We start from the raw sequence: 22,044 nt of genomic DNA on the forward strand, positions 1-22,044 counted from the left end.
TAGGAACACAGTCATGCCAAAAATGATCGTCTGCAAAAATTTGATTTCTGGTATTTGCCAAAAAAAATGATTGCAGGAATTTAAACTAATATAAATGACTTATTGGACTATAATCTGTCAAAAATATGTCAAACATATCGCTCATGAATGATATCATTTTGAGGCAGAAAGAACATTCCTCCCACAAGGTAGAAGCTGCAATCTGTTTTAGCAAAGTGACTTTTGTACATCCATCTGAGTAAAAAGTCTTATTGACATTAAAAATGTATTTTTAAGCGAGATCTGGCAAAGAAGGCATCAAAAACAGAGACAAATCCAACATGGCAGTCATATAAACACAACAAGGGACCAAAAAGTGCTATAATGATTATAAGGTCAGTACAATAACGCAGTCACAAAAAAAACTTGCAGAACTGGTCATGTCTTTATTTTATATATTACCCTTCATATATCCTATTTACTACAGTCTACTTACCAATATAAGTAAATGTATTAAACATTAAAACACACACAGAGGGAGAGAGAGAGAGAGAAAGAGAGAAACATCGAAAATCACTTCTTGGGGACACCACCAAAAAAAGCCCTATTGTCTAGTTGTCCACTAGATGGCGCCAGAGTCAAGTACAAAGTCATTACAATGTAATTTGATTCGCGGTGGCTAAAGCGGAAGAAAAAAAACAGAGGTCCCACTCCGCTCTTTTTCTTGGTACCGCAAAATTTGCACAGACACGCCTTTCGTGTGTTGCAAAGAAAATATGTTTTGTTTGAGCAAAACAAAAATTTTTTTATTTAGTTTCTAATGATTACATTCACACTTTAATGCAGGGAAATGCCTCGCAATAGACCATTTGTATAACCGTCTCTCTCTCCTGGGCAGCACATCTTTTCTATGCTATCTTTGCTCTGACTCCGCGCTCGCTGACACTTGTTGGGGGCTACATGTGTTCCTGTGTCTGAGCGGTTTGGGCTCTCAGGTTAGCCGGCAGACGAAGAGGCCAGCCCCGGGTGTACTGTAACATAGTGGTGAGTGACCGCTGTGAAGTTGTTTGTCCCTATTTGATAGCATGTGTAGCTCTTTTGTTTCCTCGCAAATGGCTGTGGTAAATGACTGCCGAGCACAAACATAAAGCGACTCACTCGTGTGGTCTACAGCGGTCTACTTTTTGCTGTTGTGCTGCAGGTTTGCTCAGCACGTACCCGCGTCCTGTATCCGAGCACAGCTGGGTAATATGAGGTTTTAATAGCAGAAACTAACGTAACTCATCTGTTATTACATTTGTCCTTTCTGGCCTGTTAACATTAGTTAGCATACTGTTCCGATTTGCTCGTGTTTACGGGCTGTAGGCGGATTCAAACTCGGACTGTTTGCTTGGAGAAAGAAAGCTCAGGAGGATTTAAGCTGAATTGAATTTGTGTTTGTTGGCGATCAGGCTTTGAAAACCTTCACTCAGCATCACAGCTCTGTCCTAAAGGAGTCTTAAGCTGTGATTTGAAGGGGGGGGGCAGGCATCGCCTCCTGTTTTACTCGGGCCCATGATCATTTCATTACATATGAACTGAAGTTGAGTGTGGATGTACACGCCCACATTTATCTGCCTTGGAGAGATTTTTCCTGGTGGCTGAGATACAGCCGGCTCCTTATCACACAGGTGAAGAGTAAACAAACCTTAACTCTGTTTAGTCTGTATGCATCACATATCTCTGATGACAGGCACCGCCGATAAATCAGCCGTGCTCATTCAGACATATTATATCAGATCTGAACGCCAGGCTTTAAAAAGCGACCGCAGGAGTGACAGACATAGCAAACTGCCCCTAAGAACAGGCACCATAATCTGAGTTTGACCACCAGAGAGCACTGACAAGCTGGGGTTTTGTGTTAAGAGTGAAAAACGCTTTATTTATTTTTTATTTTATTTTTTCCCCTATCTAGAAACGTAAAGAAGTCTTTCTGATGTATTGGATCATTTTGAATTCCCTTCTGGTGTTGTATGAAAATATGACAGCAGTAAAAAGTAGAAAAAACTTTTTCTTTTTTAGATACATGTAACAGTCAACAGTCCACAGCCCTGGTAGGTGCAGATCTATCACAAGGACACCATCTGTCTTTAGTTTTTTACATGTGTTGAGAGACATCTGAGAAAGGAGGCGGATCGTTAGACCGCGGGAGAAGTTTTTATGAAGAAAGACGTGCCCTCTGGTCAGGCCTGGAATATTTGAAGATAAATATGAGGATGCTTTAACAGTGTAAGATATTACTCAAGTGTAAGTGATCTTTCTGTTTTTTATATGACAGCATGTGATAAAGCGCATGACTTGCTCAAAGTGAAATATATATACTGGAGATATGGGGCAGTGATGATGCTCATATTAACTATCGACAAGGTTTCAAATAACGAGTCTGTAAGCCTAAAAGTGAGACATTGTGTGTGATGACAGTTGAGAGTGGACCTGTTGATACAGTCCTCTCATGCACACAGCGCAGGCACCCATCCACCTTTTGCTCAAATTCGTTGTTTGAGCGGTGCGGCCAATCACAAGAATGCTGGGTGGCTTTGAAGGGAGAGAAGGTAAAGCTACTTGTTTTAGACAGCGGTGATTTTGAACTGTGAATATTGTAAAGCTGCTCTGGTTGAGTCCAATAGTACACAAATAGTGTTGAAGATGAGCATAATAGGTCTCCTTTGTATTTTTCTTAGGATTGTGCAGTGTTTAGTCCGCAGCGTCTTCTGTTTTAGTGGGCAACGCACCGCATGGTTCTTTGTAGCATGTGTATGAATGGGTACAGTGTAAAGTTCTCTGGTTCAAAGTGTTACAATGTACAATAGTGAAAATGGCAACTTGCAACTGAGCAGCTTTAATCAAGTGAAGTCTATGACAAGAGTCAGTACAGGCAGCGCTGCAGTCAAACCAGTTCTCACACTTGTGTGGGTCACTGACCCTAAATCATTAACTCACATGCACTCTAACAAACAAAGAATAGTACACTTATGGTTACAGACTTCGTGCTTGCATGTTGAATACGCTACATTCACTTCTGAACTGAACATGATTTATTGTGATAGAAAAATTCATGTATTCTGCGATTAGACTTCGATGACCCATCGTGGCAACACGAAATCCCAGCAGTGATAGGATTTAGGACAGGACCCACCCCCCCCCAGAGTCTAGGTGCTGCTGGTGGTGAAGATGAACTGAGGCTTTGATGGAGCTCTGGCTGAGGTGTCGGTGAGGTGGAGATGGAGAGGAGGTGGGTTGCATGCAAAGTGGAGGCTGATTGGCTCAAAGGAGGCAGACAAGGAAATGATTGGACTAGAGTAATGAAGTCTGTACTGAGATTGAAAGCGTGGGAAAGTGGTAGTGATGTAAAGAGCAGAAAAGCAGCCTAACACCCAGGAAAGCAGGCAGATGACTGATTACAGATCTTCCTAATAGAACTCACACATAAGCTTCATATAAACAGCTGCTGTTCTACTGGTAAAGTCGTCCTGCTATTAAATTGAAGTTTAAAAATTATATTTTCTGTCTTTCCTCAGGTGCTGGTAACTTTCAGATAAAGTTATTGGTGGATAAGGACTACCAGCATAAATTCATCTACCAGAAGTAGAAAGCTCACCTTGGTGAGTGGCATCCTTTTCATTACTTACCTGATTTGGGTTCAAAGTGATTGATAGTGTTGTCTCAGAGCTTTGGCTGGAATGTGTTTCCTGCCACAGTCCAAAGAAATGCATACGAGGCTGACTACGTATGAATTTCTAGGGAGCACAAGCACATTATAAGCCCAAAAAGAACAAACACTTGATGTTTCATAGGATCCAGCCCCCCTATAAGAAGATCCCCCGCCCCTCTGAATTGGATAAGCGGAAGAAAACGAATGACGTGTTTAACCGTCATACCAAAACAAGCAACACGGGGTCTCCACAGCTGGTAGCACCAGTGTGGTAGCTTCATGGTGGACACCATTCCTCCCCTAAGAGGAGGGTAGTGCTGGGATTCGAACTCAAATCGCCCCTTTACTAGAAAACCAACTAAGACTCAATGCCACACTTATCTTACCAAGTTAATGGTTGTAGTGTTGCTTTTATATATGTGTTGTAAAAAAGATTTGCTAGAAACAATTCAAACAGTCTGCTGCAGCACTGTTCTTCTCACGCTGCTATTTTGATCGTTCATTATTTTTTCACACCTGTTTCCCTTTGTGGTGAAGGAGGTGTCTCTTTCCTGTTCTAGACAACTTTTCAGCCAATCAGCGTTTGACCTTCGCACAACATCGTCTACGCTTGGCTGCATATTGTTGGGGTTTTTTGGAGGACTGCATACAAACTCATCTCAGTGGGTTGCATACCAAAGTCCTTCGCTCTGTGTAGTGAAAGGGACACAAGCACTGTACCACACGCTCTGCTTATAGCTGTGGTATTGCATTTGTTTTTTAAATGGATAGGTGGGCTTACATTATAAGCATATCAAACACTCACTTCCCTAAATTGGGTTTGTAGAAAGTCATGCCCACACCTCTTGGTTGCCTGGAGTGTCCTTAAAGGCCAATCATCCATGTTTGAGTGATTTACAAATGAAAACATGTCGAAGCAGAAAGTTCACTGGTAAATTTTGAATAGAGCTTCAGTTAGGGATATATTATTTCATATTATTTTTCAGAACCGCATTAAGTTTGCTGTGCTTGTGTGTAACTGAGCAGTAATTCAGGCAGCTCCTTTTTCCAACAATGTCTTTTTTTAAAGCTGGCAAAACCTCATTATTTATAGTATCAGTTAAAGAGGCTCCAGCTTCATAAGGAGAAAGAATAGCGTCTGTTAGTAGAAAACCATTGAGCAGCACCGTGGTTGACAGTGTGGTCTCAGAGCATGCAGTGTAACCTATTTCCCATGCTAGGTTTACTGGGTGTTGGTATGAATTTCTGTTAAGTGTTTGCACTCTAACAGAAAGTTCATGAGACGAAAGCACCCTGTAAACCCAAAGGCTGTTAAAAGATGATGAATATCAAAACAAAAGGCAATGGAGCCCTAGACTAACTTTTCCACCAGCAATAGTCTTAACAGCGCTTTTAGTTGGTTGTAGCAGCTCATGGTTGGGCCACAGACACTTTTTTGTACAATATTAATTCATGACCCAACATGCTGGTGCCTTGTAATAACTTTAGTGCAACTTACAGTGTATAGGCAACATTGTCTGTACACACAGCAACTTAGCATTCCCATTGTGCTAATTCGGTTGCATGTACTGCACTTCATTGTTAGCTGCCTAGTCACTCCCTGCTTGCACTTTCATTATCAGTGTTGTCTGAGTTGGAACTTCTCGTTAGCTGTTCCTCCCCCCTCTTACTTGTCATTTTTATTTTTAAGATACAGTAAAAAATATATGTGATGTATTTTTTGTATTTGGCAGTTGATCATACACAAATTAAAATCATATACACATTACTAGAAATAAAAAAAAATATGTATGTAGCATGCAGGATGAGAAGAGTAGACATGCTCTCTGTGATGGGCAACTGACATGTAGAAATCCAGCCAGCTATGACAGCATGGTAACACTTGTGAGCTGGTCGTTTGATTTTCTTTGGCTCGTTTTCTCTAACATGATGAGCACAGTGTGGGAAACAATGTCTGCGCTTGTCCTTCGGTTTTCCCAGGAGGGATAGCTAGGATTGTTGGCATTCCTCATTTAAACCAAGGATGCAGCTACACTGCAGCTCACTGAGCTCAATACTGCTGTCAGGAGGTAAGCAGGTCAAATTACAGGCGGGAAGCTCATTTATAAATATTGAGATCACAAGGGCTGGAACACTTTTGAGTGCAGTATTATGCAATTCGCTGATTTACAACCCAGATCACTGCAGTCACATGCCAAGAAACCTAAAGACTGAAGCTAAAACAGTGTATCCACGATGTCCCGTGAAGAAGAAATGTCAAGACACATGCTTCATCAAATATGCTTGAAGCAGCACAGCACCTGCACACAATATCCCAGCATCCAAGTTCACCCCTCTTCACACAGAGCTCTGCAGTTGTTCTCCTGTGGCTGCGCTCTGCTCCACATGAGTGCGGCTGAGATCAAACTTGATCATTCCGACTCTGCTTTATGGTTCGCACAGACGCGGTGGTGACAAGTGAGAACATGATGTGCCGTCCGCTGGTGTCAGGTGAAGCTCTGCGCCCGGCACCCTACCCATGCGTTCACAGGTGGAGTCTAGTGTTTGTTTAATACTTTTAAAAAAACTCTGTTGTTCCTGTTCTTCGTATTTAGGATGTCACATTTAGATTTCTAGCTGCAGTAACTCACAGAGATGGCAGTGTGATGCAAACCGAAACCTAATTTTACAAGAACCCTCTGAGAGATCTTTGACTGATGTTACTGCCTCAACATGCAAGCCAGACTTTTTTTATTACAGCCCCTGTGTCATCACAGGCTGAATGGATCTGCTTCTGTTTTTCACTGTGGCATGAAGATTGTTGTAACAGTAAAAACAATAATAAATCCATCTTTATCTTTGCCATTTCCTGCAAATAAAGATGTGCATGAGGCAGATGAATTAAATCTGTTAACAGCTGAAATGAAGCACAGAAAACAGCTCGGTGATTTATTCTAATTATTTAATACCACGCAGTCTTATGCTTTGCATACATAGCACAACATGGAAACTAGGTGTTGCTCACAGTGAACCGAGTGCTGATGTTTGTGAATGAATACCAAAACGTACCCATGTATGGTAACACTGTGACATTCATGTAGAAGTACACCAATATAGAAACAGGAACTGGATGACAAACGTAATGAAATGAGTTTCATTAAAGGATCCTGGAGTCCTTCATCCACTGAGGTCTTGATTTGTGTCAGATAATCAAACCACCACTCTAATGGACACAATTAAGCGTTTGGGTACAGGAGTTCACATCATCTTAAGATTTTGATGTGAAAACGCATCTGTTGCCATGTTACAGAAAGCAGTTAAAGCAGCCTTTTATGTTTCGAGAGGTTACGAGAATGAAAGGCGCCCGACGTCTCTCTCTCGTGCGTGTCACAGAGTAATTTTGTGTGTCAGAGATGACAGTGCTGACACCTGGCCTCCCAATTGGTTCGATGCGGATCTCTGACCTGTGAGTCATCGCGGCGCTGCGCTGAGTGCCTGTCTGTTGTGTTAGATCATAAGCACTGTTGGCATTAAACGTAATAATAGATTTTAGTGAAATTGAGAGTGTGAAATGGTTTACTATAATAGAGCTGCAGTCTCTCAAACATACTTACTGTAAGTGTATATGCTGATTTCAGACTGTTGTATTAAAGCGGGGCAGAGGGAGATTGTTTGCCTTTACGACATGACATAGCACTTTACAGCTTAATCCTCTTGGCAGACACAAATAACTGTTAATTTAATTGTTTGGCGAGTGGAGGTATGAGGATATGCACGGTGTCCTTCAGAAAGCTACATCCCTCTGTGTCTCGTGTTGAAATGTCAGCTGTACACACCAGCTGTCTGTTATATTTAACCTCTCTGCTCTGTGTATGTGTTTCTCTGTATATCTGTCAGTCTGCCATAACTTTTCTCTCTGTTAGCTAGAGATGACCAATTGCCAGCGTCTTAGCAGTGTTGTGATGGGCTTCACAAGATCCTACATAAAAACATTTTCATGTCAAAATGACAAAAAAAGAGGATTTCATTTGTCCCTTTATAGCTCATGTAAAGCAGCTTTTTGTTTTAAATATTGGTAGTCATGATCTTTACAGTATTGTGTGCAAAAGTCTATAAAAGTCTACATTTTGCTTCCAAGGAGCCAGACTTTTGCCAGTTTTTTGAAGTGGCTTTCTTTTTTTCTTTTTTTTGGGTTTTGGGTTTTTTGGTCACCCGTGTGTACACCTGTGAGCATGGACGCGCTTGTTTTTTTAAAAGGTTCCTTCATGTAATGATCTGCTAGAGGGTGTGGGGGGGCCACAGCCCCGTCCTCCAGGGCATGAAGCAGGTATGGAGGAGATCAAAACTCCAGACATCCAGAGGCCCCCAGAACACAAGAGACCAAGGAAGACTAACAGAGGGGCAGCTGCACCACTGTCCCAGAAAGAGCTGAGGAGAGTCCCAGATGAGGGCTCACCCAGCAGCCGCGGAGCAGAAGCCAGGGGGGGTTGCAGTGACGCGCCTGTGAGCTCCGCCGGCAGCCAGCTGTGCCTGAGTGACCGAGCCCCAGGCCGAGAGGCTGGGGGCACCCCACCTCCGAAGTGGCCCGAGCGAGCCCCAGGCTCCAGGCCCCGATAAGCGGCCGCCAAGGAGTGAGCCGGTGTGTACCTGGACGCCCATCCCCAGACACAAAGAACCACCAACGCACCGACACCTGAGGGAGTCCGCCACCGGCAGGGGAAGTGGTGGTGGGGGAGATAGGCTTCCAACCCTTGGAGAGCCTGAGGTGTCCCCAGAGAGGTGGCATCTGATACCCAACCTGACATATAGACACAGACATACAGGCACACACAGATACAAACATCCATTCCCACCCTCATGCTCTCATATGCACTTACTCCACACTCAACCAACATGGAGACAGACATAAAGAGACGCTGTACACACGATCACACTCCCCAAGCGTACTCTACGAACCGGGTCTAGGTACCCTTGCCCCTGGAGGGGGGAACTGCACCCAGACCCAGGTGGTGTTACCCTTTTCCCTGCGGTGGGGAGAGGCAGACCGCCCCGACTCCGCAGCAGCAGGGAGGCCCCACACTCCAGACTGCAGTCGGACGGCCAACTCCTCCTCCTAGCCCCCCTGCTCCAGCAGGCCGCAGAGAACGGGGGTGAGAGAAGACTCCAAACCTCCCTCCACCCGCTCATTGTAGTGTTGATGCATGTGTGTTCTAAGGTGCATTTAAAACCCAGGAGGGCATGGAGCTACCTGCCAGAGAGCAGCAGGTAAGCGCATAGTCCCTCCTGCTAGCCTTCAATGTCTACGTGTATTTAAAATTGAGAGGTGGGCAACGACGCCAGGGGTGAGGTGTACACCCTGATGGTCTTTTGGAAGTGGCTTTCAACAATTGTTCCCCGGGCTTTGTGAAGTTTTCTTTGGACATCAGCTGCTTTTTCACTCATTTTCAGCCCTTATTGGGGAGCTTTTTGTCAAAAACATTCCTTACTGTTAAAGTCAAAACAATTACTTCCAAATTGTTGGTGTTAAAAGTGGTTTTAGATACTGTTAAATCACAGGGTGCACTTATTTTTTGCATACTAGGTCTGCGTCTTAGCTAGGGATGGGTATTGATAAGATTTTCACGATTCCGATTCCATTTTCGATTCTGTTTAACTGTCACAAACTGAAAGCAGGGACTCAAGCGCAGAGCAGGTTGACGTATCAGTACACGATTTATTTACACACCAGTGCAATACTATATACAGTGACGGGGAAAGTCCAGGGTTCCAGGGGATTAGGGGAAGGCTCTGTCTCTCTCTCTCACGCTCGCTCACGTCCTCACATCCGACTCACACACGTCCGTACCGCGGGGAGGTCACAGGTCCGGGAAGATAAACTGGAATAGGGAAGGGAGAAATCACTCACAAATCACGAAGGTAGGGCGTAAAGGTATAAGACCAAAAGAAAGACTAACGTCAGTAGCTCAATCATCCAGCGATGAGAGGATCTGTGACCCAGCCTCAAATAGTAGACCGGTAATCAGCTGATCGCCATCAGCTGATCGCCAACAGCTGTGTGAGCCAAGGGTGGGAGCCAGCTGTGAGCTCCGCCCAGGCAGAGAGGTAGGGGAGAGAAAAAGCAAAACACAAGTGTAGCCTTGTGAGGCCGGCTGGGCAGGCACAGGGACCATGACATTAACGATTCGATTCTTTATCGATTCTCTTATTGATTCTTTTTAAAAAAGGAGAACACTAAGGTCGATTAGCTTAGAACTTTGTTTTATATATTCTCTTTGAACGAGATAGAAATTTAGGAGTAACATAACCTTACAAACCCAACAGTGAGATCTTAAGAGATCCAGCCTACGGCTCTTCAATGGGGTGTCACAAGAATATCCAGTAATGTCCCTGCCTACAATTAAACACATTCACTTACCATCTGCTGTGGCAAATGGGTTCAAGCCTTTGACCACAAACTTAGTCACTGCGCGGCGACATTTGTCTATCCTGGCCTGACAGGAGACGCTACCGGTAGACTGCAGTGAGAACTGCCAGCGAGCGCCAGCCAGACTCTGTCTGTCTCTCTCATCATGGTCACCTAAATGCACAGTAATGGCAGGTTTTGTATTAAGGCAGATTGCGCAAACATAATATGCACTGTTAGTTGATTATTTACCTGCCGCATTAACGGGAGAGGACGTGCAAACATTACCACTGCTGCTGGGTTGAGATTCACGAGTCCGGAGCGGAATTAAAAACACGACATTCATTTAAGTTTATCGCGTGTTTTGTGAGCAAATGCTTTTGCATATTCGTAGTGTTTCCTCCCTTAAATGAAATATCTACTTTGCAAGTATTGCAAGTTGCCCTGTTGTCATCCGTTCTCGTAAAGTATAACCAAACTTTCGATAAGGGAATCGTTTGCAAAAATGGCAAACAATTCCAAGGAATTGAAACAGTGGGAACCGGTTCTCAACAAGAACCGGTTTTCGATACCCATCCCTAGTCTTAGCTTTGTTTTCTTATTTCCTAATATGTAGCACCTTTGAACTGCAAAAGGGTGTACTTTGTTTTTCACAACTCTACGTCTATGACCTGCCTAAGTAAGGTGTATGTAGGAAGCACTGAATATTACATAGGTGAAACTACACAAAGCTAAACCAAAACCATTGACAGGCATCCACACTGGTGATGCTAAAAAGCAAGATAAGAGTCAGGCAGTTACTGACAGCTGAACTGCTAAAAACTGTACGTGCTACTGTAACACTTTAGCAGCCACAAAGTTACACCGCAGTGCTGAGGCCAGGCAGATTGTCAGAAGTGATGGCATCACTGAGAGGACTTGCTAAGCCTCACTGACAGGCTTTGGCTTCACACTCTGACTGGCCAGGAGTCAATGGGCATGCCTTGAATTAGTGCAGGGCTTTCCCACCATCGAGAGTGCTGTGGTGGCTGGAAGGCCTGTCACTGGCAGGCAAGTGTAAAGATCAGGGTATGTGCCTTATAGTTAGAGGGATTTGTAGCGACTATAGTGGACTATAGAGAATGAGATTATGCTCCATTTTCTAATGCACACATGTGCTACAATCAAAAACTGTCTTCTGAAATAAAGACATTTAAAGGGAACTGGTGTGTCATTGTCCTGGCTTCCTCCCCTCAGCTGGTCACAGCTGATGGCTATGCCGCCCTGAGCCTGGTTCTGCTGGAGGTTTCTTCCTGTTAAAAGGGAGTTTTTCCTTTCTACTGTCACCAAGTGCTTGTTCGTGTGCGGTTGTGTCATTATTGAGGCTTTCTCTGTATTATTGTAGGGTCCGTAAATTACAATATAAAGCACCTTGCGGTGACTGTTGTGATTTGGTGGTGTATGAATAAAATAAAATAGCACTGAAGTGAAATATTTTTTTCATTTTGCTTAGTTTGCCTGTGTTTGTGAGGTTGTCTAATGGTTGAATGATGCTTAAGGAGGCATAGTAACACTTAAGGAAATCTTGTGAAAAACTACTGGAGGAAAACTGAACCACACAAAAAACAAAAGGTCAGAACTCAGCAGTATTATTTTTATTATTTATAATTACCCTAAAATGAATTTTTAGAAAGTTTTGTAACTAGTACATGTGAATAAACCACACATCCACACACATGTGTAGCCCACATTCTCTTTATATAATGCTCCAGTTTGCCACCCAGCATTCAGCAGAGGAGAAGTAGGATGAAAGATTGCCGGAGCGACAGTTATATGAGGTAAACGTTCACGAGTGGGCTGCAAATCATGACAGCCGGTCTGCTGCGAGTATGGGAGGGTGAGAGGAAGAGTGAATAAGAGGAGGGGGTTACATGTGGGAGTGTACCACATCAAATATGGTAGGGAGACAACACGTTGCAGCCGCAGCCCAGTTTTATTGAGCAGATGAGCGAATGAGCAAGCAAGCGCGTCTCGTCCAGACACCCACACTGCCTGGGCTGGTGTCCTAGGAGATTAGCAATACATTGTTACGTCTTTCTCTGCATTATGTAGTTTTAAATGCCATTTTATTTTTTATTTTACATTCAGTCCTTAAAATCTTGTTTGCTACGCAGGGTTATTCCTGTTTAGCACACTTGCATCATGTTGTGTACCCACCACTGTTGGGGTGCAGGGCCAGCCTGTGCATGACGCCTGCTTGTGTAGGTAAGATAATTTAAAGATTTGAAGACAAAGCACAAAAGGTAAACGTTTAATTTGAACTTTGTCATTCAGAATGAGTACAACGGATCATTACAGAAGGTTTTAGAGACAGAAAATGCAAGTCATGTGCCTTAATACAACACTATGAGAAATCTATCCAGAACAGTGTCCCATATGCCATCTCATCTGCACTATGGATTTGCTTTGGGGCCAGCAATTTGTAATTGATTTTCATAAAGTGCACCACTCACTGCCTGATTTCAATATGGCTGGGATCCCTGTGCCCATCAAACCACAACCACAGCCTGCCGCAGCGCAAAAGCACAAACAGCATGAGCTCAGCTTCACCACATTAAAATGAAGCAAAGCAGGTCAGATAAACATGCATAAGTTCAATTACATGCCTTTCTTGTTCAGCTGTCAGTGATGTTTGGTCATTTATAGGAATGCTTTATCCTCACAGATATATTAGAAAAATAGAGCTCGGGAGGATGCTTGCTGCTAATAAAATGTAAATCTCTTGCAACGTAGTCTTTCTGTTCATTAAACACAATTGCTCGAATTTGATTTGAATACACACACAGAGGAGATTTCAGTGGCTGATCCCTATGACTGTTGTACTGATTACACCTGAATCTGCTCCTTTCCCTCACCTACCAAATGCATAGAACATGTTGCCATGGTACCAGAGAAAGGCTGAGGTCTTGCGGTTGTCACATTTTGTTCAAAGACAACCTTAGCTCCCCACACTTATGTGTGTGTGTGTGTCTGTATCTAAATTATTTTACTTCCTTTGTGCCTCCTTTCCATGACTTTCCAGATGGAAAGCATGCACCTGCAGGTGTGTGTGTGTGTGTGTTCGTGTTTACATATCTTTGTGGGGACCAAAAATTGGACGTTTATTGTATTTGTGGGGACCAACAGACCTTATGGGGACAAATCCCAGTCCCCACGAGTTTGAAAGCATTTTTCAAACTCAAAATGTGATTTTAGTGTCAGGGTGACGGTTAGGTTCAGGCTAAGGGTTAGGATTATTCATTCATTTTCCATAGGGTAAGCGACTAGTTAAAGCATTATGTCAATTAGATGTCCCCACAAAGATATGAAAACACAGTGTGTGTGTGTGTGTGTGTGTGTGTTGGGTGGGGGGTTCTAAAAGCCACTCCATCACAGGCTTTTAGAAACTGGAAAAAAGAAAAAACAACTTCACAAAACCCAAAATGGATGAAATTAGAAAGCCACACTGCTATCTATAACGGTTAATGGCCCATTACGGTGAGCTCGTATTAGCCTGCTTAAATGGCTGCGTGATGATGTAATGGCATTGAATACCATCTCCTGAAAACCAAAACTGGCCTTCGTCATGGATTTTTCATGCTATTATTAGTTTTGTTTCAGCGCTTTCCTCTTTTTCCCTGACTAACTTTGTTATTGAGCCAGAAGTTACATTCCATATACGGACATCAGACAGGCCAACTACCAGGTCATTAATGTTTGTTTTAGTCACAAATGGTGTGTGAAATATGCTCAAGCCCTGGACAGCTACGTGCTACATATGTTTGTGTGTGCAAGAGAGCGGTCAAGCAAGAGTGAGAACGTGAGTGTGCGTAAACACTGGTGGTTCTGCTTTCACTCATAGGCCTATTAACATTGCTCTGAGCCAAACCAGAGCTCACAAAGCCAGGGCAAATAATGCCACATGATTCAAAGACGTCGGTGGATTGAAGGAACTGTTATGGGAATGTGTTTTGATGGATTGACTGTTATCTGTATACAAATGTGTTCTCAGATCTTTATTTCTCTTTTCTCTCCCTGCTTACTGTTTGGTTGGAAGGTGATGTGATAAAGTTATATTATTACATTATGCGTCTCTTTTTTCACAGAAAAGATCAGAGAAATGTTTTCTCTGACATCAGCAAGTCTATTTTGAGATGTTTATCGAGAAGCTCCCTAATATTATTACCCAACACTAAAAAGTGTTATCACATGATGTGCTATGTCTTTATTTGTCTTCCAAACTGCAAATCCTTCCCACTGAATAACTATTCTGGGAAAGACACTGCAGCAACACTTCATGTTTGGAGTTACAGTTGGAGCTGTTACGGAGGCCCTTTCACTCGACTCTTCCCACAGCGTAGAGCAATGATACTGCGCCATCATCATCACTGAACGATAATTATTATTTTATTTTCTCATTAATCTCACTTTTATTTCCTGTCACAATCCCTATTATTGCCAAGTGAGGGATCAGATTTATCTTAATTCGGTGCAGATATTCCCCCCATTATAATTTGGATAAAGTATTAATATTGCAGTATATTGTGTTGGCTGCTTCTTACTCATATATACTGGTGGCAACGTATTTTGTTTTGGTCCCTATGCATTAGGAACACGTGAATAGAAGTTAAGTAAGTTGTTTGCAGGGGCAGCAGGGGAAAATAATATACATTTACTGAAAGCATTTCTAAAATAGATAACGGCACACACAACCCAATTCCAAAAAATGTTTAAACATGTAAAAACACCATGTAAGGATTTGCAAAAACAAATTCTCAGTTTTATATAATATGATAACTTTTTTAGAATTAGGATTACAATCTTTTATATTACCATTATGAGCCAGAATCTGCAAACTTCAAGTATTATCAGCTATATCCAATTATGACCAACAGGTCAGCCTCCAATATGTCCAGTTATGATGCAGTACATTTCATGCATACACAACATAAACACAGTGGTGCAGGCACATAGTTCCGCTCACACTGATAGCAACAGGCGAAGACATTAATAACAACAAACCGAATCAGACACTTAAATCACTTTTACCTAGCTGAACGCAGACATGTTTACAAAGCTAAATAAGACAAATCAGCTAAAGCTATCCAACACTCTCAAATGAACACAAGCCAACAGCGGGCCTCATTTCAGTTGTTTAAGTGAGAAGATGATGTAACTTCATGTAGTTTTGGGGGAAATTATAAAATGTAACAAAAATTTTGCATTGAATAAAGATTCATTTTTTTTAATATGATGTCAGTTTTAGGTCTTACAAAGAAAGAATTTGAATTGAAAAAATCAACATTAGTATGTCACACTCAAAGCTAAAAAACATTCAGACCTCTTCTCCTAAACCAAGGTCAAGGCTCTAAAACACAAAAACCTGCATTAACAGGCTCATTACTTATTCTCAGCAGATTAGACATGGAACTCTATCATCTCCAGACAACTGACAACGAGCCAACAATAGCAACAGCTAGTTGGCAGCTACAACAGCTAATTAGCTAACGTTACACCAGCTAATGTTAGGTTTGAGTATCCTAAAAATAACTTTTCCTTTGATAAATAGTTTGTTTATATTTTCACATTGTATCAGAGTTTATTTGTTAAGTGTCAGATTCCAACAACATTAGATCCCCTTGAAGAAAGCTTCACTAACTCCGGCTAACAGCAGCTAACTCCGGCTAACAGCAGCTAACAGTGGTACAAACAGTAGCGCGTAGCAACAGAAATATTCAGGATATGCTCAACAACTCACTCATATTACTGTCATCAGACGGAAGTGATATTCACTGAATCATCAACTTGTATCAGTAATAATTCAGTTGAGTGCAATCTGCAGTTTACTGGCGTTAAGCAGTGAGACTTTACACACTGATAGATTAGGTTTTAAAACATTTATTTTTGAGAAATATTTATTCTAGATTTATAGAAAACACACACTCATCATCACCACCGCCAATAATGCACTGTATCAGGTATCACAGAATAGATGTTTTGCAGTACTGTTGTCATTATGAGCACCTTATCATCATAGTTTCATATTGTGAGATTTTACTTCTCATTATTTTGTAAAATAAAGCCCCAAAAGCAGCCGATATAGCTTTATATTTTATACATGTCATTTGGTGAACCAGACTTTCTGCTATTCGGTTGCCATGTAGCTACAGTGACTGTGTACTGGGCTCTGAGCTCTGCCAAAACACAGGTGACCTGCAGCTCAATAATGTTTCCTGTGTAGATACAGATAGTTGGCTCATGTTGCTGCTGCTCTGCAAACACACAGCTAATGCTCAGCAAGTCATGGAGATTCAGTTATACTGTTTCAACATTTCTACATGACTGACAATAAAAACAATTTATTTTTCCATAATTCATAAGGTAATGTGAAAAAAGAAAGGGAGCAAATCTGTGCGTCTGCGTAAAAAAAAAAGAAAAAAGAAAAATTCTTCCTTTGTTGTGTAATGATGAATATGCTCTTTTGCTTCCACTGACACACAAACACCCTCTCACACACATGCAGAGTTGTCAGTTTGCCTGCAGAGTTTGTGGCTACCACACTGTGCTGTGCCAAAATTGTGTTGTTTGAGAAAGCCTGGGGAGAGAGGACAGGAACCTCAGGAGCTGTTCTGTTCCCTCAGCCGCTGCAACACGGAAGGTAGCTTTCCTCACACTTTCCCCTGCAGCCGCCCAACAGGAAAAAGCTTTAATGGCATCAGCTCTCATTGTTGAAGCTGAGACAAACACTTTGCGCTTGCAAAGAGAAGGTCATGCAGCTCGGTGTCCAAAAACGATGCCTGGAATTGAAGGGTAGTTATTATAAGATGGCTCATCTCTGTGGTAAAAAGGATAATAATGAACCGAAGTCCTGGATTGTCATTTTTTTCAGTCTCCATTCACTCCTCATTGCACGTTGTACTCAGACAGTCTTTGACGTCTTAAAAAAAGGATAATTTCTATTCTTTTCTCATTTTTCTTTTAATAATCTGGAGGCTTAATGACAGTTTAGACAGATAGATTGTTGATCAGCTTTCAAGTAATCAGCACACAGCTGGGCCTGTCCTTACTTTTAGATTTAGAAGGATTTGCTGTTCAAAAATAAGATTTCAGCTTTGGTATTCTTCCAGTTTTTTTCTTCTAAATATATCAGACCTAGTGACCAAGCTTAATTCCAATAATTCCAAGTTAATTTGACTATTTCCTTCTGAAATGTACAGTAGTTATATTAGATTTCCCCCCCCAGAAAACGGGAGCTCTGTGCATAAACAAGCGCCTGCAAACCTCAACTAAAGCAAGAAAAGTGGGCCTGAATTTCTTCACAACAGTGTGAGACTGACAGAGTCCTACTAAAGATTACTTTGAGTTATTGAAGCTACAAGCTGCTGAATCATGGGATGCACTTGGTTTTCACCTAGCTATGTGCACTCACATGAAAACCTTATTTTCACAAGAATATTGTACGATAGTGTTGGTGTACAGATAATAAATCATATTAATGAATGGGTGTCGTGGTGGGCTAATAGGCTTCTGATGACTCTTAGTTTTGTTTAACTATTTTCAGAATCAGAATCAGAAAGGGGTTTATTGCCAAATGTTGAGCAGGTTTACAACATTAGGAAATTGCTGCGGTGCTTCAGTGCAAACATAGTGTCATAAATAGCACTTAAATAGACATGAAAAAATAAAAGTAGGGATAAGAATTAAAAGTGCTACGTAGAAAGATATGTGCATGAGCTATACATGAGATATATACATGAGAATAAGAATTAAGAGTGCTACGTAGAAAGATATATACATGGGTGCAGGTGGTGATCAGTGCCAAAACATGGAATGATGCAGTGACACAGCGTAGGGTCATGTGTTAGTGGTGGGAACAGTCATATGGTTATTGTTCATGTGTCCAACAGCAGAGGGGAAGAAACTGTTCTTATGGCGAGAGGTTCTGGTGCGAATGGACCGGAGCCTCCTGCCTGAGGGGAGCAGGTCAAACAGACTGTGTCCAGGGTGAGAAGGGTCAGCTGAGATCCGAGCTGCACGCCGCAATGTCCTGGAGGTGTACAGATCCTGCAGAGATGGGAGTCTGCAGCCAATCACCTTCTCAGCAGAGCGCACAACACGCTGCAGTCTCTGTTTGTCCCTGATAGTGGCTCCAGCGTACCACACGGTGATGGAGGAGGTGAGGATGGACTCGATGATTGCAGTGTAGAACTGCATCATCGTCCGTGTTGGCAGGTTGAATTTCTTCAGCTGCCTCAGGAAGTACATCCTCTGCTGGGCTTTCTTGATGACGGAGGTGATGGTGGGCTCCCACTTCAGGTCCTGGGTGATGGTGGTACCCAGGAAGCGGAATGAGTCCACAGAGGTGATGGGGGTGTCAGTCAGGATGATGGGGGGGAGTGGGGCTGTGTGCTTCCTGAAGTCCACAATAATCTCCACTGTCTTCTGGGCATTCAGCACCAGGTTGTTGTGGCTGCACCCTGTTTTTTTGCAGATCTGACCAAGCCTGTGCTCTAAAATCAAGACGTTACCCTGTACGCTCAGAAGAAGCGTACAGGGTAAAGGTTAGCACAAAAAAACAAAACAGTAGCCACTGGTTTCTTTCCACATTAATATTATCACACCTCCAACATGAAAGAGTGATAAAGCAAACCAGGGTACACTGTGAACCTGTGGGGTAATCAGGAGGAACACATTGCTCACTCGTGTTTGTACCAACCTTTTCTCTGCATTTCAACCCTACAAATATAGATTTTTATAACAGGCAAAGAACACCGTGGCACACTAAGCCGATTAAGCTTTATTAAACTAAATGCTTCAGTGAGGTTTCTGTTTTTAAAAAAAAACAAAAGTTTTCATAATTACTGAGCAATCTATTGTTCAGTTTTCAAAGTAGTGCTGATAGTAGTGGCAGTTTGCGGCGCTTTCAGTCTTTTAAAATAAGATCTGATCGTTTTGATTCTACGGGTCACAGGCCAGGAACATAATTCTAGGTGTAACCCTGATCATTTTTTATCAAGCCCTGTTGACTTGGGTCAAAAGGCCATAGTGAAAGCAGTGTAACTGAAAAAGCTAAGTGAAAATACCATAGACTGTACATAATTTAGAGACATAGCCACCGGCATTTTCATCATCACGATTTAGGTGTTTTTAAACCTGTTGTGACAAGCGAGGGGTGGACCTGATTTTGAAAATGAGGAATACAGCAAGTTTTTCTACACTCAAGGGAGTCGCCCATCTGCTCACCACTTCAAAGAATTCAGGTTTAAGACATGTCTGTCTTTTATACAGGCTATGATTACCACATAGTATTTTCTGTGAGTACTTTGGTACACAAGTCATCTTGTGTTTGACCATATTGAAAGCTTTTAATGTGAAACTGCAGCAGGTATTCTCAGTTGGGAGTAGAAGTAACCTAGTGTGTGTGGGGTTTTTTCTTTCTGGGAACATTGACACAGATACCCACAAAATATATAAATGTTCCAGTACTAACACTTGTTGAAATGAGCTACATCATTATAAAGAAGAGATTTCTCTTTCCGTTTCCTTGTGAAGATGGTTTGCTGTGTCCAGTCTGAATTGGTGAAATGTGGAGTTGTCACTCTGCGGCATGCATGAGCCCTGTTGTTTTTAGTCAGTGTTGATTCCCATGACTCCAAGATGAGCCAGAGGAAGCCCAGTGTGATTTCGACACAGTTCCCAGGCCCCCAGATCTCCCTCTGAACAAGGGCCGTTACAGTTACTCATAAGACACGGACAAATATGTGCATGTGTGTGTGTTAAAAGAGATAAATGGACCGAGCATCCTTTGGTCTTTGATCCACACATGTTCAGTCTTAGTTGTTAGCCACACACACCCCCCCCCCCCCCACACACACACACACACACACACAGACATGTCTCTCACAGTTACAGACAGCTGCAGCTTGTCCATATAAGAGGTCTACTGCAAAAAACAAGGACAGCCAGCAACTGCGCCTCCCCCACTCATGCTTGAGGTCACTTGGAGTCAGTGGAACCTCTTCCGCTTCTGCTAATCTAAAATCTAAAAGGGGAGGTGGGGTGTCACTGAATTTTGATTTCAGTTTACAGATAATATTTTATCAATGGAAGCAATCACAGTTAGCTGTTTTGGGCAGGAACTCTTTTTGTGTATCTAAATTGAAAGTTTAGATACGCACATGTGAGAATTAAATGGGAAAGTGGATAACACTCTGTGCACGCTGCAGTGCAATCAGTCTGTTTACAGTGTTAGCGCTTTTTCATCAACCTTTTTGTGTTTGTCCAAAGTTGGGGAAAAAAATTCTGCGTGACTCACTGGAAGTTCTGGGTGAATAGAAATCAAAATGCCAAAATATCTTCTGCTGCTTTGAGCTTCCTTCTTGAATTTGATCAAGTCTGACATTTGATTGGAGAGCTGCATCTATCTGTTCCCTTCTCCCCAGCAGGCAGTCATCAGTATGTGAACCCAGCGGCTCTATTTCTGTAAGACTGTTGCAGTTGTGGGAGTGTTTGTATGCTGGGTCTTTACATATGTATTCATTGTGTTCGTGCTGGCTCTAAGTAATAGTGAGCAGGGGACCAGTGAGTGACTCATAGGGGAGGTGGTGATGTTGCTTTTTCTTGCTTCTGGCTCCCAACCTGCTGTGTTCTGATAAGAGAGAGACTGAGACAGTGGGCTCTGCTTAATCCTTTCTCTGCATCCAGCCTGCCATCTGCCATAAAAAACAATGGGATGGGACAGACTGGTCATCAGTCTTGTCTTCAGCCTTCTGAATCATTTAGGAAAGAGTGGGTTGTAATGCTATTGAGTAACTCTTGAGACACTTTGCCGATTGTATAACAAACCTTTCTTTCACTGAAAATTTCCCATTTCTTCACAGCCCACCTCTTTAGCTATAAATAGAATTAAATAAATCCATTCTGTAAGTAACAATCTTCTCATCTCTCTGGACTGTGAGGAAATATAGACACATTTGACTCATACACAATTAATATGATTAATGAATATGAGGAGAGAAGTACAGTCATTTTTCTGCTTCAGGTCAAATTAGAGTCTGTCGTGTGAACACAAGAGCTAGTTCCACTGCAGGGGAGCCCCATAGCTGAAGGGTCTGCCTCCCATTCAACTTCTGGAAACTCTAGGAGCCACAAGTGCTCTAGTTAGGCTTTAGTCACTTGGGGCAGGAAGCTGATTGGCAACCTCCAGTCACTAGGGAAAGATACTGTGGCGGGGCATGACTTCCTGCACGGCATCCACAATCATGCCCCACTGATTTAAATATTGTACTGGGTCCTGTGTTTGTTGTTATTGGTTGTTTGTTATGTTGAGCAGCCTCCCACCGCACCCATCCCCACTCCTCGGGTGGGAGCGGCTTGTACCCGGCTTGTGCCTGCGCCTGTTCCTGCTACCCGTAGGAGGGCCACGGAGCAACCACTGGGTTCACCAACAGCTCACCCACCTGCTCAGCCAGAGCCGGAGGTCAGCGCGCAGAGAGCACGGTGGGAACCTGCCAAGCCATCGCTGGAGGAGGAGGCGGAGCGTGAGGGTCCGTGCCTGCTGGGTGAAGAGGAGGAGAAAGAGGAGGAGCTGCGCGGGGGTTCATGCCTCCTTGTGAAGGAGATGCGCGAGGATCCGCACCTGCCGGTGGTCAGGGAGGCACGTGAGGGTCCACGCCTGACGGGGTGGAGGAGCTGCTCCAGCCGGGAGTGGCAGCAGAGGAGGTACCGGGTGAGGGGTTGCTCCAACCAGGAGCAGTAGAGGAGGAGGAGCCCGAGGTCCCCGTGCCAGGGGAGCCCGCTCGGCCGGAGGGCGAGGCGTGCGACAGTCGGCTGAGTCTGAGGGCGGCATGCTGAAGGCGGACACACCTGCACGGCAATCATGCCGCGCCAACTTAAATATTGTACTGGGTCCTGTGTTTGTTGTTGTTGGTTGTTTGTTATGTTGAGCTGGCATCGGCAGAGCTGCAGCTCTATG

At 43.1% G+C, this 22,044-nt stretch overlaps 1 protein-coding gene across 4 annotated transcripts in view; it reads left to right on the plus strand.

Moving 5' to 3' along the window:
- Positions 1-758: 758 nt before the first annotated feature.
- The window catches only part of ncalda (neurocalcin delta a), a 67,726-nt gene continuing 46,440 nt past the window's right edge, over positions 759-22,044 (plus strand). The window contains exons 1-3 of one of the 4 annotated variants that reach the window (XM_085422115.1): positions 759-1,023; positions 3,537-3,620; positions 6,113-6,200. The gene's annotated coding sequence lies outside the window, so the exon portion shown is untranslated. Of the gene's footprint in view, positions 1,024-2,128; positions 2,266-3,536; positions 3,621-6,112; positions 6,201-22,044 lie in introns of those variants that run through there. The other 3 variants (XM_085422112.1, XM_085422114.1, XM_085422116.1) reach the window with 3 other exon arrangements.

The sequence above is a fragment of the Rhamphochromis longiceps genome, linkage group LG11 (genome assembly GCF_057381845.1).
Source record: "Rhamphochromis longiceps isolate RC_006_pf linkage group LG11, R_longiceps_female_GT1.1, whole genome shotgun sequence".
NCBI classification, from domain to species: Eukaryota; Metazoa; Chordata; class Actinopteri; order Cichliformes; family Cichlidae; genus Rhamphochromis; species Rhamphochromis longiceps.